The sequence below is a fragment of the Rhyacophila brunnea genome, unplaced genomic scaffold, assembly GCF_057557595.1.
Source record: "Rhyacophila brunnea isolate RB1 unplaced genomic scaffold, BYU_Rbru_1.0 scaffold_23, whole genome shotgun sequence".
Taxonomy (NCBI): Eukaryota; Metazoa; Arthropoda; class Insecta; order Trichoptera; family Rhyacophilidae; genus Rhyacophila; species Rhyacophila brunnea.
Window position 1 is genome coordinate 7,953,515 of NW_028232893.1, and position 18,270 is coordinate 7,971,784.

General features: G+C 34.2%; 1 protein-coding gene across 1 annotated transcript in view; it reads right to left on the reverse strand.

Moving 5' to 3' along the window:
* Tbc1d22 (TBC1 domain family member 22) overlaps positions 1-18,270 on the reverse strand; it is a 443,277-nt gene that overhangs the window by 199,386 nt on the left and 225,621 nt on the right. The window lies entirely within an intron of this gene.

Here is an 18,270-nt window from a genome sequence, read left to right on the forward strand (position 1 = left end):
ATCCGAGGGCTTCTTTATCAAGAGAAAATAATATTTTAGATTTTTTAAACGATTTGTCACTTGTCGCAAGGGGTTTGAAATCTAGATCAGAGACTAAATATAAGCACATCTCACTTTTTGAAACGCAAACATGTCATGTGACAATCTTCGAAACAATACAATAGTGGAACCCCGATTTTACGTTGTAATCATGTTTTTCCACTATTTGCGTGTTGTTTCTGCAGACCTGTTTCACATAAGTTGATTTAATTTCCAATTTAAAATTGTTTCCTGCAATTTCTTCTTCTGACCATGTTCGATCCCAATAAAATCATGTGGGCCTCCACAGAGTGGAGGTTTGTGTTAACAGATTGTGTTTTTACGAGAAATGGATGTCAGTCACTTGCTCAACCATTAGGTCCATACTCTGACTCATACACAAATTGAAAAACAATCTGTGTACTTGGCAGATCCAGGATTTGAACCTGGGATCCACGACACTATAGGCCGACACTGTAAATTACACCTGCAATTTACGCCTGAAATATTTTAAAATTAAGATGCAGAATGAGCACGTATTAGAAAATGCTATGAAGTACATCGAGGACTTAAAAAGCTATTTAACTTATATTGATGGCCTACAAGACGAAACTATCAAATCTATTTACAATATTGAAAGAATTTTATAGGATAAACAAGTCACGAGCCTAATACTACAAGGTTCTAAGTGTTCAGCGTTGACAAAACAATCCCAACAATTAAATAGTATTCTAAGCTGCCTCATTGCTACTTTTGTTTCGACGAAAACAAACACTTAGAACTATGTTATTCTCCACTTGCAAAGTCAAAAATACGCGCCGACCAATATAGAAAAAATCGGTGTGTACTTATGTACGCGCGTTAGAAGTTATACTTCTTTGGCGTAACATAACAAAAACTTGTGATAACGACTAGCTCTTAATTATCTTGTTAAATTACACACTCAAGAAAAAGGACCGCTTATTGAAACGCCGTTGGTTTATTTCTATACACTTTAACTTATATTACTAAATTATATAATTATTTATCGTTGTTTTTATTTTTAAAGTAACAACTGCCACTATGACGTTTAATAGTTTGTTTACGTAAGGAATTGCAAATGGCCGACAATAATAAATTCACTGCCTAGGCAACGGAACAATTCTAAACTATAATATTATACTGTATAATCGCCACGATTGGAGTATCATACTGTGGCGTAAAGGTAATGCGTTCGGCTGATAACCGAACAATCCGTGGTTCGAATCCAATCGAGTGCGTTTATTTTTGTGTGAAAAAATAAATTATGTGTTACATGTCACACGCCAAAAATACACTCTGATCTGATTTTCCAAATGCGCCTAAAGAAGTATGACTTCAAAAATTAAGTAAATAAATAATTAGGAATGATACCAATTTTCACTTTGATTTTGGTAAAATTCCGCGGGATCACTGCTTTACCGTTTTAGTTACTCATCGTGAACGTATAAACTCAAAATCATGCAGTTAGAGTAGTTTACATAGGGCGTGTTTAATGATGACTAATTTTAACATTAGATATAGAAAATGTTGTGTTTGTACAAATACTGAGTATTACAGTATGTTACGTCATTATGTACACTGCTTAGCTCATGTGTAAACACGGCTTTATGCAAATAACATTAATGTTATATCAATATTTTGCTATTTTTTTCTACTTACAGTAAGATTATTTAATATTGTATTTTATGGATTAAAAGTAGAATTATTTTTTATTCGTCTTATTGTGTACAAATCTCATCTTTTTGTTTGGCGAAGAGTAGAGGTAGCCTGTTACGATCTGACTGTTGTGATGATCTGTTATGATCATAAATAGTGCGCACTAAACTTTATCAGTCATGCTTATGTATATTTGTTTTCATTGAACTAATAATATATAATTACAAGATAAAAAGAACTTTTTATATACAACGTTTTTAAATTTTCTGTTGAATTATTATGCTCAATATGCTCAAACTTGTAGATACTTGATATGAAGTAAATAAAAAACAAACAAACAAAAAAACAAATATAGAATACTGAAATGTCTATTTGATTTCCATAGTAATATTAATAATTTTGTTGCTAGGACCACCCCCTTAGCAACCAATAATAGTGGATTGGATTACAGATTTCTTACGAAATAACTTTTCATATAAAACAGAATTAACTGAAAATTAATTCAATTCTATTTGAAGATGGCTAAAAGAATGCATTGGCATCGTGTTCTGATATATTCTAAAAGTTTCAAATGTCTAGCTAGTCGGGAAGTTAGTTAAAAATCGATTGCAAGATTTGTACTGGATAAACAACCACCGGACAAATAAGAATACGAGCTAATAACAACGTTGTAAAAATTGCAGATGGTGCTGGTTAGTTTTTAAAATTCATTTAAACCCTGCCTAAACTAAACCATAATAGATTAGGTATGCTATCTGACAAAAATAGGGCACACTCTTTCAGTCATACTTATTTGTTTTCGTTGGATTAAGAATACATATTACAGATGGTGTTAGTTAGTTTTTTCAAATTCATTCAGCCCTGCCTAAATCAAACCATAATCGATAAAAAATATTATTCTATCTATAAAATATTTTTTTACTATTATTTATTATGGATTGGTTTACGTGTGGCTTAATTGAATTTGAAAAACTAACTAATACGATCTGCAATTTGTAGTCTTAGTTCAATGAAAAAAAATACGTATGACTAACAATGTTTCGTGTGCACTATTTATGTCTGACCTTAATAACCTACCTCCACCCTTCACCACTGATAATAATAACTGTGGATAATAGAAATAAAATTTTACACATTCTCTTAAATTTTTAATTCCATACAACGCATTTTAAGTTAATAGTATTTTTTATTCGATTGTACTTAGAATTATTTAAAACTGTGTTAAAAACAAACATCTACACTTTGCTGGTAGAGAAATCTGACGATTTGAAACATTGGTATAATTGAATGCAGTGTTTAAGACTCATAACCTTTTTACTGCTTCAAGTGGTAAAAACGAATTCTGTTTCAATTCTGAGTATGTGACGACATTCCCAATATAATATGTCATTGTGTGTTCAACATATTTGTATGTTTAAAATAATTGATTTCCGATTTACCCCCGTTTCCCGTTTAAAGCGGGGACGTCTTAAGACGTCATTGACAGCCATCCAGTTAATGATTATTTAAAGCCTACCTTAATAAAAAATATACGATATAATAAGACCAAGAGAAGCATCAATACATATTATAATGTAACAATTGTCGTAATATGTCTACCTGCAAATGCGCTGCATCGTTTATTAATGCGTTACTAATCCGCACGTAAATATATCATATTTTGTTTTCAATGTCGTGACCCGCAAATTATCGTAAATAGTATTTTAGTGATAATACTGATTTTAAAGTAAACAGAATATATAGCTTTTAAAATTACCTAACATTCATAGCTCAAATTTGCAAATTTTGCGAGTTACTGCCTTCTTCCTTGCAAGGGCAGTATACTCACTTGAAAAAAATATGACGCCTAAGATTCACTACCTACTGTAAATCAACACCGTCAAAATGCAAGCGTCGAATAAGCGGCATTTGGTTTTAACCGAGTACAGTCGTGAGTCCCTACTCCGCAATGCATTAAATGTTGCTGTAATCATTCCCATTCAGTAACGAGCACTCTTTGGAATCTACCATCTTCCGCGTGATGTGTGTACCCCATTTGAAACTGTCAACACTCAATGATTTTCCTGTCGCCAATCAAAATATAAATATATTTCACGTATTGTAATAATATGTATATTAAAAAAATTTTCAATATTGAAATATCAAAAGTAACTCTATGTCGTTTTGTTGTGAATTAATATTTTATGAAATGTTAACTAGAATTAAGAATTATTTTCCAATGTTAGTTAATTGGTATAATCGTGAGGTTTATTTATAAAATCTTTTAATGAGTCTAACATCATCGTATTCGAATAAAAATAAAACTCCTACGATAGTCTGAATATCTACCACATATAGACTTCACCGGCTTGGCATGTCCGTGGTCCAGTGGCGAAGGGTGGAGGTAGGCTGTTAGATCCACCATAAATAGTGCACACTAAACTTTGTCAGTTATACGTATTTCTTTTCATTGAAATAAGACTACAATAATTTACAGAGTGTATTGGTTAGTATTAAAAATTCAATTAAACCCTGCGGTACCAAGCCATGATAAATAATAGTCAAAAAATACTCGTCCATCTATAAAATATCTAAAATTATGCAATTCAATCATACGTAACTTTGAATATTTTATAGATAGAACAATATTTTTTATCTATTATAGTTTGGTTAGGCAGGGCTTAATGAATTTAAAAAAATTAACGATATATATATTCTTAATCCAACGAAAACGAATAAGTATGAATGAAAAAGTGTGTACAACTTATCGTCGTATCGCCCAAAGTATACGAAATAATGGTTTGGTTAAGCAGGGTTTAATTGATTTTTAAAAACTAACCAACACCATCTGTAAATTGTAGTCTTAGTTCAATAAAAACAAATACTCTCCACCCTCCGCTACTGTCGTGGTCTACCCTGAACCGTGGAGCCATAGCAATATAACTCCAATACATTAATGTATTAACGTATTAACGTTACCAATACAAAGTAATATTAATTCTATTTAATTTCAATTTGCATACGCATTTTATTTTAACTGTGAAAAGGCATTATTTTCAGTTCTGTAGTTTCTTTTTTTTGTTATTTACTATAGTGTTTTTGCTTCTTTCGTTATCGTCAACCTGCCGCCATGTGAATTAATACATGGATTAAGCCAGTATTTACACAATTAACTTTACTATATTATTTACAAGAATCTTAAAATAAATTCCATTTATTTATTAAACCAATTTACAATGTGATATATATTAGTTTCAATAGGTTGTTACAAATAATTTATTATCCATTCACCTTTGTCTGTTACCGTTTTGTTACATTAAGGAAAAGCACAATTTACCATTAAGATGTTACGTCCATAAAGTTAACATTTACAATTTTTTTTAAATTAATGTTTTGTCCAAACCATGTTACATCTGCCTAGGATTACCTTCAGCTAAATTCATATAGATTTCTGACAGTTTCTGAAGCATTCGGAGCCATTCATTGGTCGTTGATTAGTATTAGACGGTTAGCAACCAATGCGGTAACGACTGATTAGTGTGAATTGGTTTCCAGCTAATGCGATTTTATATCGGGTTTCTCCAAACTGAAGGTGGGCATTGTACGATTTTTGTTTGTAAAGACGTTTAAATGAACACAGCGTAAAAATCAAACTTCATTAAAAAATTGTATAAAATTTACAGCACAAAAAACCAAATCTGGTCATATTTGTGAGAAAAATTGTACTAATTCACCAAGAGTAGCAACGCGTGGTGTTTTGTTATATTGTTTTAATTAAAGCGTGCAATGTGGACTGTCCAAAATACATTTAATTTGATTGCAATGTTTGCAGGTTTTGTAAACCGTTATATAATTTGTGTGCAGGTATATGTATATGGCATGGACTATACTTAGGAATCCAAAGCTCATAAAACGGTATTGTAAAGAAAAAATGACCATAGAGATTTTTCCTTATTCATAAAATGAGATTATATGTATTGACAAAACTAAAGATTGTTCAAAAAACTATTATTTTTCTATAATAATTATTATACTGTCTAATTTATTTATTTATAAATGTGTTATATATCAAAGACACAGCCCCACTCAACTGACTAGAAATCATATACCTGAAGCCATGCCTGAAATACATTTGAGATGAACACAGTATCTGTTAGAAGAGTGAGTTTGGGTCTTTATAACATAAAAATACTATATTCATTTTATTATGCAGTCAAAAACTGACAGTGCCTCATCGATGTGTAATATAATTTTTAATATATCTTGTAAAATTATATAAATATATAATTTCTTATTTATGCATATTTGAAAATGTTTTATTTCTTTTCCACCTGATCCACTGTTGAATGAAGGCCTCCTAGGGAACTCAGAAATAATGGGAACTGAAATACCTAACGGGTAAGGAGAAGCAGTCAACCGATCTCGAATAAGGAAGAATGCGGGATAAATTTAAACACGTGTTAAGAATACGTGATACGTCGAATACTGACAACTTCTTGAGATACCCGGGGTTCCAGCGGCTTGCTCAGGTGTCCATCGAACCCCGGATTCACAAAAAAAGATATTTTAAATTGAGGAGAAATTAAATGAAACCACGTCTGTCTCGTGCGTAACTTGGTATTATCTTACGCCGTCCAACAAAAAGGACTCTCGTGATTGGCCAAATTTTATCGCGTGATGCTTTTGATTTGACGAATCACGAGGACCACCCCGGCGCAGGCGCGTGGAAATTCGAACGTTGCCGGCAAGCGCGGCAAAATTTATTATATATGAATAAGTACTTATATTTAATCTTAAAATTATCTCTTTCATCCATCATCATTTATACTTTAAAATCTATCTTAATTACACCTCCGCCCAGTAAGTGATTTTCACGCACCGGACGAAGGCCTTTACTCATGAATAAAAAAAATTAAATTACGTAGTTGAGCAAGGAATCAGATTAGATGTTTTATGAAGCCGTTTCTAGAGGTCAGGGTTACGTTTCGACTTATGACTACTAAATGATTATTTTACACCGGGAGAAGCCCGCCTGTAACAGGGGTGTATCATTCTCTTGGTTTATGCATTGATGCTCATTTAATATTGGTGTATTACAAAAATTATTGCACATCTATAATGTGTGGTTCATTTTTGTAGGACACTCACACATTCAAAACCCTGCGTCCAGGGCTCGAAATGTACGGGACGCACCGGAGCGCCGTTCCGGTTCATAAAATCCCCAAAACAATCGTTCCGTTTCGTGGAATTATTTATTTGACCATCTGAGCTAGATATGCCATGTATAATATAACAACAAATCTAACATACTTATTTTGATAAAATTAAATAGCTATAGTACGACAACATCTTTTTGGCTACGTGTTAAAACTGTGAACTAACATGCTCCGCCCATTTTTACCCGGAATTCCATTATAAACTAACAAGCTCCTCCCATTTAGTAGACAGCAGCGCCTAGAAGCGTAGCCAAGAAGATGTTGTCGTACAATATGTTAATATTTTAGTAAAATTATCAAGCGCTCCGGTTCGTAAAATTTTCTATTTCGAGTGCTGCCTGCGTCAAAATTTACTGTATTAGTATATAGCCTATAGGCATTCTATTTATTAATATTAACATATTATGTTCTGTGAGGCCTCTCCTTAACTCCTACTCCTAACGATTTACACCTTTTCACTTGTATTGTCATCGAACTTAATAAATCTGTTGATTCAGTATAACCGTGTGGTTATTTAGTAACCCTGCAGTACCACTGTATCATATTGCAAAATAATAAATGTATTTGCCGGACCCAGGATTAGAACCTGGGATCCACGACATTATTAGCCAACACGTTAGCCGCTCGACCATCATGGAATGCATACACTGTTAGAAATTTGAAAGTTCACATTTAAACAAATGTATGACCGATACATACCTATTACAATGTTTAAAACTGTGTATTTCATGTGAAACAACAACTTACTTGTTATATTGAATATATATGTCATGGTGGTTGGGCCAATTATGGTCGCTTTCATCCCTATATTTCCTCTTACCTCAAATCCCCAGTTATTGACACAAATCCTGGTACAGCTTAGTTACGGGTGATCAGTCGACCGTGTAGAACATTATAGTTAGCTCAAGCTACCACAAAACGGCGGACGCGCCTAGGCTTGTTAAAGCAAATTGTAAATGTAAATTGTACATAAAACATTTCACCTTGACACGCGGTTCGCCGTGAGCTTTCTTATCGGAAAGAGTTGACCTGAGAAGACTTGAGATGGAGAAGAAATGAGATAAATTTGTTTGCTGCTGGCTTCCTGTAAAGTGTAAACCGACAAGAACCACGTTTTATTTAGACATGAATTTTTGTCAGTACTATACGACCCAAAGTGGTTGGCCGGTCTTTAATATACTGCCATATATTTCCGATACAACATTTCACAGTGAAGTGCGATACGGCAAACTGCATTCGTACAAGTTTCCGGACACGAGAAAGTCTATCTTACTCTAATGCATACTGCGGAGATATAAGCGTGCCGAATGCTTTCTCACAAACACTTATGGTTCATTTTTGATCAAGCCTTGCTCCAAACCCTCAATCTTTTTTAGGATTGATACTGAGAACAGTTGTAACAAGGGACTAATGTTCTAGCCTCTTCACCGCTGTAGCCAAATACTATAACACAATATTTTATTTTCGATATTATGTGTATTACGTTAAAGTAATTAAATGTGGTTATCATTGTTATCGAAAACAATGACCTAGTTCCTAGGTACCTTAAAAACAGTCAACATTTAAGATAATCTTCTAATTAATAAAATAATTAAAAACTAACATTTTTGGTCATTATAACCACAACATTATAATATGTTATATTACATTTATTTTTTATAGATTGTTGGTTTGATATAAAAAAGAAAACAAAAACATCCTAAAATTTATAATATTTGACCTCAAAGCCGTAAATATGTTTTTAATAAATCGATTTGTAATAAAAATTAGGTAAAACTAATAGTACTGTACACATGCATGGATTTACTTGCACCAATAGTGTATATTTTAATAACACAATCACTGCTGACCTTTTAATTAATATTTAATTACCACATTAAAATATCATGTTAATTATATCTAATGGTCAACTAATCCAAATGCGCCAGCCGCGGTGTCAGCACTAAATGAGACTATCGCGATAATGACTGTTTACACGTAAAAATACTCGCTGTCTCGCCAATCTCATTCTTCAAGAATAAGTGAGACACGATGTTGTCATTTTATGGTACTATTTGTCAGTCGTGAAAATCGGTTAACCCCAAAATGAGTCTCTGCACGGTGTAGTTGCTTTTTTTACCGGTAGGTTCGCCACTATCGTTCTACTGCGCAGGTGCAGATATCGAACAAATCCAACTTTCGCATGAAAATTCAGAAGCTCTTGCAACATGCACGAGAAGACATGTTACGGCTGCGATTATACGTACTGTCAGCAGTAAATCCATGCACGTGTAAACGAAGTATAAAGATGTCGAACAATTTTCTTCTATAAAAATTGACTCTAAATGTATGAAATTGTAGCAAAAGAAGGACCTGGATAGCTTTCCACCGATTAAGTTAGCTACAAGACTTCACACTACTGCTATTAGATTTAGTTGCCAATTTGCATTGCGTATAAAACAGGGCTTCGAACCGTAATTTTCTTTCATTTTGGTTTTCGTTTCGGTTCAAGTAAAAAATATATATATTGGTTCAGTTCCATTTTTCGTTCCGGGATTCGGTTTTCTGTTCAGCTCCGAGTGATATATATTTTCTACCAGAACTGAGAACATTTTATGGTACTTGTATGATAGCCCGGCGCCATGCTCCGAAACCAACGGTTATGCTACAACGCATGGCCGTAGCCATAACTTTTTAGATATAATTTATAAGAATTAGGTATGTCAAGATGCGTCACACGATCGTGAATGATTTCTTTGCACCTTGAATTTGATACATATGACCTACCTACGATAACTGAAGTGGGGAGTAAGATCGTGTCAACGCATGTGTTTGAACATGTACCTAACCGAAAAAACTGATATTTTTTTAAATAAATAACATAATTAACTATTTCTTTTATTCAACGAATAATTCACAAGATTTAAGAATGTATCATTCTAATTATTGAACATACATAATTTTGAAAAAACACTTTCTGAGAGAGTATATTATAACCAATAGATAAAATCTTTTTTGAAAAAAGTAAGCCACCCCAACAGGGAATCGAACCCTGTATCTCCCGGGTTTACACCCCATCCGTCGTATTTACCAATATGCTACGCAGTGACATACTAATTGCGACAAATTTTAACTATTAATAAATAACAGTTTTTTCCGTTTTCGGTTCAGTTCCGGTTCGAAGCCCTAGTATGAAATGACAATCTGTCACGATTTCTAAATTGCACTATGTATAAATAAAATAAAACAAGGTTTTTTTTTCTTAAAACAATTCTTTAATAAATATATTTTATCAAAATACATAATAATTAATCTTAACATTGGTACAGTCAAGATGTTGAATATCTTTTAATGGAAGGATTCAATAAGTATATTATCTAATACCTATATACTAATAAAATGTCGTCTAATTGCCTAATATACATACATTATAATATCATGAAAAACTTTAACAGTTAACAAACAGGGAATGTGTTACACATTATCAACAGCTTTATTCCAACATAACTCTTCACATCAAAATCAATAAGAGTTCTGATAAATATTCTATGATGTATTCCAAGTGTTAAGTATCCCGGGTTAGTAAATGTCAACATTTGATAACACCGCCTCTGATAACGGTGAGTAGTCATTTTATACAGATTAGAATGGCAATGTACCTCGTCATTGACGTAATTATGTGGATTTATATTCATATTTTGATATAATATTATATTAAACGCGACATCAAAATCTGATTTAATTCGATCGTGTTTGGGCAAGAATAAAAATTGGGTCTCTATAGTATTATCTTCCATTTGATAATAACTCAATATCTATATTTCATTTAAAATGGTCAAAACGCTATGGTAATAATATGATATGTGAACAAACACAGCGATTAGTTTGGTCAAAACATGACCAAAGACCTTATCATAGTTTGATCACTGATAAGTGACATTATTTTCCTAATTAGTGGAATAATTAACAATCGAACTATTGTCACATTCATCTTCAGTTATTTATTTTTGAATGTTTTCTCAATACAAGACAAAAAAATGAACCGAGATTAATGTGCGCAATTCAAAGCTTAAAATAAAATTGGTTTCTTGTAAATTCAACATTTTGCAGTTTACAGGTTATGCCCAAATAACACCGAATTTCATTAATATTGAAATAAAGAAGGCATAAATAGATCAGCATGTTTCTTGCGTTGCACATGCATGATAGTTTTTTAGGATAGCCAAACGTCAAGTAACAAAAGAGAAAGGCACTACGCATACGCAGCACCGCTTCAGCCAAATCTTACTGTAATAAATGAGCATTTTCAGTTGACAGGTGTTAACTTCACAATTTAGATAACAATTGCACACTTTGAATACATACGTAACATATTGGCGTTATCTCAGAAACATAATAATAAGGAAAGTTTGTAATAGTGCTACGTAATTGGAATAGATCTGCTGAAACAGTTTTTTTTGGCACCCTACAGCTAAGTTTAATAAATATAACATATCAGTTACATAGTTAAAACTGTTTTTTGAGATAATTTGATTGGCACCGCACAACCATCATTCAATAAATAAAACATACTTGATATTCTATCTCTTTTAAGGCTCTGGCACACATAACGCGATCTAGTTGTATACAACGATTGCATCATCCCCGCTACAGACAGGGCGATCTGTCGCAGCGAGCCAGCAGAGATCGCTGCCCGCCGCGACAAATTGCGTTCTGTGTGCCAGAGCCTTTATTCTTTATACCTGATGTCACGAGAAGGTTATGCATTAAAAAATGAATGAGTGTGACAAACGCAAACGATACAAGTGAAACTTTTTAGTTCACTCCTGATTCACCATCGTACATAGACGTTTTAATTTAACTAAGATTAAAAATCATTTTATTACTTGTCTTATCAAAAGATCTGAACCAATATAAATTACTTAATTCATAAAACATATTTATCTAAATTTGGAATGTTACGCCCAAACATTAAATTTTCAAACAAACAACAACATTGCTATCTGTTGGACCACTATAAAAAATCTTTGACAAATATCTTTTATGAAGAATATTTTATAAAATCTTTTATACAGTAATATTTTATAAAAAGTAATAGCACGACATTACCCTTTATTAAATATTAGTCTAGTGTATTGAGTATTTCATAACGTTGCCAGATGAAATTATAAATATTCGGTAGAGTACAAAAATGAATAAAAATCAACAATTTTACTTGATAAAAATTTGATTAGTGGCCTTAAAAGCGCGATATAATTGTTATTATTTTAAAGTATCTTTCAAAGTCTCGTATAAAGTGACCAATATGACAGTAGTGCAGTGAATCAATAATAGAAATGACACAATTACAAACAATTAGGCTTTTAGAAAAGCACTTAAATGAATTGTGACCTCACTGGAAATCGAACTCGGAGTTGTCAGATAAAAGGCCGGCATCTTACGCACTGGACTATAAATATTTTATAAATACAATATCAACAACTAGGTTAAAATTAATAATCCTGTATCGTAGAAAATTGACCAATTTATAAAATAACAAAACATACATTTTAACAATACAATATCCGTGTGAAAAATTTGACACACGTTTTTTTATTTAAGTCTATTTGTGATAGCAACTCTTGACAATCACTACTAAGTACAATCGCCACGCCACGCACTGGTGGTTCTAGGGAAAGCATCATGCACTATTACCCACATTAAGTTACTGGACGATAACATATTTTAATGAGTCTCCGGGATCATAAATATGAATGAAATAAATGCTGATATAAACGCTGACGGTGCTGCTTTATTGTAGTGAGTCAAGGCACCTTACGATGGTTCACAGCCACCGTATACTGAGCTTTGAGAACAGAATACTCGGTGTACGGTATGACTTTAGGAGATAAGCGAGCGGACCAAGAAATCTCTCATCACGCTGAGAGTGAAGAGGAGATGTTGGACTTGGCTCGGCCCACGTGCTGCGGATGACTGAAGAGAATTACAACCTGGCTTGCTATTCTTTACGCCAACCAGATTCTGGCATTCAGGAAGGCCGCTAAATACAGCAAAACTACTGGTATAACGTGGAATAATGCAAAAAGACTGGCAAGCGACAGGGATTTTTAGAAGCACGCTGTGGTGTCCATATGCTAAGGGCGGACACAGTTAAAGATGAAAAAGAATTATGTTTTGATATTTTTGAGTGTGATACATGGAAAGGATGAATAATACATCAGCGTTGAAGTATTTAATGTCAATAGAGTCGAAGGGATAACGATGCACTGGGAGACTGGGAGAAAAATGCCTCCAGACTCTTGATGTGGCATTTTCTATACCTATTTTCTTCTTGAATCATAAAATTACATTATTAAGTACATAAAAGTCTTTGAATTGTGCATTTGTTTTTTTAAAGAAACAAGCAATATTGACTACTTAATCTGCAAACCAGCTAACTGCACTTTTACTTTTGACCAAAAATATGATTTTGATGGCATTTTGTTATAAAGCACGTTTTCTATGCTCACACAAAACAGCCAATTGCAGATGCCAAATTTCCAATATCATAAATGGAACAATTCTGCTCTTTATATATATTTCCTTTATATATATCATAAATGGAACAATTCTGCTCTTTATATATATCATAAATGGAACAATTCTGCTCTTTATATATATTTCCTTTATATATATCATAAATGGAACAATTCTGCTCTTTATATATATTTCCTTTATATATAAAAGGGAAGCTAAAATAGTGTATTAATTATTCATAGTGCAGCTTATTTGTATAATAATTTCTATGTGTATTTATGGAATTTTAAATTCCGCTCGATAGTTAAAATATTAAGTTTTTTCTCCTTCCTGCGCATCTATTCTATACACAAGACTGCTATCGAGGGTAGTTTTTCATATGTTTGTATCGAAGTATTATAATTGTTACAATAAATTAGTTAAACAGTCAAAACTGTCTACCTCGCTATAAAATTTAGCACAGCCAAGAGAGGGGCTGTTAAAACATAGCACTTATTGTAAAAATTACAACTAGAATTCTAATGGATTTAAGTTTTTTACTATTCCATTTGAGTCATTTGATTTCCTTAAATAGAATAGTACAAGTACCTTCGGTCGATAGTATTAATAATTACAACTACCTTAGTGTAGTTGTTACAATAAGTGAATACGTGTATTAATTAAGGCTTTAAGTACCAAAAAGTAGTATTGCCTGTAGTTACAAAATACCGAGTCATTGCAGTAAAATTGCATGAAGCAGATCTTATGAAAAATGTGGTTTCACAGTGTGAAGCAATCACGGCAGCTTCCATAATTTTAGGTATTAAGAACCCGCGAGTGTCAACACACCATCGTCAGCCATTTTATATTGAATGCCGTTGACCACTGCAGTGGTACTTACACCATTATAAATAAAACACTCCAACGGACTTACAACGTCGACAGGTTTAAATATTTTGCTGTATTTTTTTGACTTGCTTGAGGGACTTAGACCATAGGTTATTGGCGTTGGTATATAGAACATTTTTCCATAAAAATGTCAGTTTTTATTTTTTTGGTACTTAGCGCCTTAATTAATACATGTATTCAAGTGATAATACACAAAAATATGAAAAACTACCCTCGATAGCTGCCGTTAGCAGTCTTGTGTATAGAACACATGCGCTGAACAATTGTGAAGTTAGCCGGTATGCAGATTAAGCTGTCAATATGTAATACTTAAATAAATATTAAAATTTACAAATAACACATATTACATGTAGTCACAATCATAAACAAACCTAAATGCTAGAGGTATTGAGTTAAAGTAATTACAAACACTAGATAAGATATGATACATCTTTAAAAAAATACAAAAAATACAATATTATCTTTGATATGCTAGAATCCGTATCCGTACACAAGATGACTATTTATGTCTACTTTAAATTCGTATAGTTTTGACAAGGAGAGTTCACATAGTATGGGGGTGTTTTAAAATAACTGAAGACATCGCACGCAAAACTGCCAATGTTATTTTTTAACAATTACATATCGACTGTAGAAAAGAAAAAGGACATACATAACCCTCAGTTTTTCAAAATAGGTTTTATTGGATAATAACGTTGTACACGACTAAATACATGTTGTGTCCGAAGGATGTAAGCTACAAATCGCGAGCCGAATACTACAAGGTTCTAAGTGTTCGTCCTTGAAAAAACAAACCCAACAATGAAGTAGTATTCTAAGCTGCCTCATTGTTACTTTTGTTTCTCCAAGGACAAACACTTAGAACCTTGTAGTTCTCCACTCGCGAAATGCCGACTAATTATCTAAATTTAGCGGGCAATTTTTAAAAAAAGAAGTGAAGTGGGAAAAATGACTTAACCATCATTTTTGTTAGTTTTTCTTTAATTAACTCATTAATTAATATCAGAATAAGGATATAAAAACCAAATTATAAATTATCATGCATTTCAAAATTATGTCTATTTTGTATTTTAACTTTGACCGAAAACCATAACTAAAACGTTTTTGTGCCTCCTGTTAAATTTAATTTATGTGGATTATGTACTTTCTGCTTTCTAGAGTCGATATAAACAAACACTGCATTTGCGGTAGATAACTTAGAATCGGCAAAGTAGCAGTTTTGCATTTATATTGCAATACAACATTGAATGCTAAACAATGATATTTTTCATTGTTCATAATAACAGTGAGAAATGCTAACAACGTTTGTTGTTATGTTGTCATAAAATGGTAAATTGTTTCAGGAATTACCTATTGCGCCTTAATTAAACCGGTTTACAATTTTTTTGCATGTTTAATTACTTCTTTTAAACACCACTTTTTCGGGTTAGCTAAACACAGAAATCAAGTAAATATAATTTGAACAAAATATCTACGAAAATACGAAAAACTATCAGTAATACATTCCATTTTTCATAAAATTCAAACAATTGAAACCAGTTTGATATCAGCTATACACATTAGTCAAAAGTTGTAATTCTTGAAGAATAATTTGTCAAAATACATGGGATACTTGTACGCTGTGCATTTATTTATTCAATGAAACACTAACAAAGCAACCATGTCCAACACCAATGGTAGCCGTCACAATAGACGAAACCGAATTTTTAATTAAGCGACTAAGAAACCGCAAAGCTCCTGGCATAGACGGGATAAGTAACCTTACCCTTAAAAATCTCACAGACACTGGCGTAGAGTACCTAACCAACATACTCAACGCCTGCTTAGAACAGCAGTACTTCCCTGACTCATGGAAAAATGCTGACATTATTCTCTTGCCTAAACCAGGCAAGAACCTAAAACTCCCCCAGAACCACAGGCCAATTAGTTTACTCCCCACAATGAGTAAAATTCTAGAAAGAGCTATAAAATCCAGACTTCAAATCACCATAGATGAGAAAAAACTCATACCAGACGAGCAGCATGGTTTTAGAAAAGGCCACTCCACGAACCACCAGCTGTTACGCACCACAGAGTACATCAAAGATGCACTCAACCACCACAAATTCACCACAGGACTGTTCCTGGACATAGCGAAGGCCTTCGACAAGGTTTGGATCGAGGGACTGATCGTCAAACTCTCCAGAGCAGAAATCGAACTGCCGATGATCAAGATCCTAAACTCTTTCCTAACCAGAAGACAATTTTCTATCAAATACCACGGAATCAAATCTTCCATCAGACGCATTAAAGCTGGAGTTCCCCAAGGATCGGTACTAGCCCCCATCCTATACAACCTCTACACCAGAGACATACCCATCCCAAGCAACACCTCCGCAAGATCCTGTATAGTCGCTCAATACGCAGACGACACCGCCATACTAGCTAGATCTATCCAACTCAACCAGGCCACTAAATTAGTTCAACTAGCAGCTAACCAAATAGTTAAATGGTGCGACAAGTGGCGCATCAAACTAAATGCCAGCAAAAGCGAGGCAATTATCTTCAGACATAGGGGCGATAGGCTCTGTAAAATCAGAAATCAACTCGTCATGAGCAACAAACTAATCCCGTGGTCAACCACGGTCAAATACTTAGGACTTCACTTAGATAAGAATCTTACATTCTTTAAACACATCAACTCAAAAGACAGAGAAGCTAGAATAGTAAAAGCCAGACTAACCCCAATGCTAGGTAGGCGCAGCAAAGTCTCCATGAGAGGCAAACTGCTATTACATACAGCGATAATTAGACCCATCATGACCTACGCTTGCCCCATCTGGGCACACGGCAGCCCAAACCTCATCAAGAAGCTGCAAGTAGTTCAAAACATAGTCCTAAGATCGATTACAGGCGCCCCAAACTACGTCCGCAATAAAATACTACATAGAGACCTAGAAATGGAAACGCTAGAAGAGCACATAGGAAAACTAGCGATAAAATTCTACGCGTCAATGGATAATCATCCAAACGCTATAATCAAAAATCTCAACGACTACGACGAGAATACAGTCATGGACCATGACAGACCCAGGTCCTTCCTTAGGAGAATAAAGGCAGGACCCAGCATAAACAAAAACAAAAACAAACAACTACGACGCAGGAACAGATAATAAATATAACAAATATAAAAATGTCACTTATGATTACAGATACAGATCCAAAGCTGCCCCTCTCTGTCGTCTCGAGCTGCCGCGAACCGCCCTCAAAACTCTGAGCCGAGCGTCAAATGGCACAGCCCACATAGATGGATGACTAGAGGGTAGCAGCCCAAGACTCGTACTAGATGACACCTCTCTCGAACGCACAGATCGCAACCTTTTCTTTCTTCTTACTAACCTGTTCTTTTTACAATAAAGCTTACAGATACAAATCACAGCGGCAGGGTTTTTGGCCGGGAGAGTCTCACAAACACTCCCGGAGTTTTTCACCCCACCGCGGCTCGAATTTTGATGAGCAAACACGATGGGCTTAACATCCCTATACGATGGGTTAACGTTTTTGTCTTTCTTCTTTCTTCAACTTCGCTTGGACTGGTGTGGTGTATGCTTCGGAACGAGCATGACAGGCCTCCTGAGATGGCGTGCTGGCAAGCCCGCTAAAACCGGATGGGACGACAAGCTGGCGCGGCGGACTCACAACGATGAACTCCGCCCCGTGCATGATTCCGATGTCCCGATGCTACACTCAAACTCCTCCTCCTCTGGCGTCTTCAATCAAACAAGAAGGCAATACCGCCGTTGGCCTTTGGCGGTTGATGGTCGGCTGATGGGAAAAAACTCGGACGGTGAAGACGGAGGTCCGGGCTGTGGCTCGAGCGAGAATGCTAAACGAATATATTCATCACTAGTTAAAAACTTTTCTCATTTTTAACTAAGATTAAAAATTAAAATTAAATTCATTTTCAAAACAACACCCCTTGCCATAATATAGAGGATCTAAAAACCTCACCCGAGTC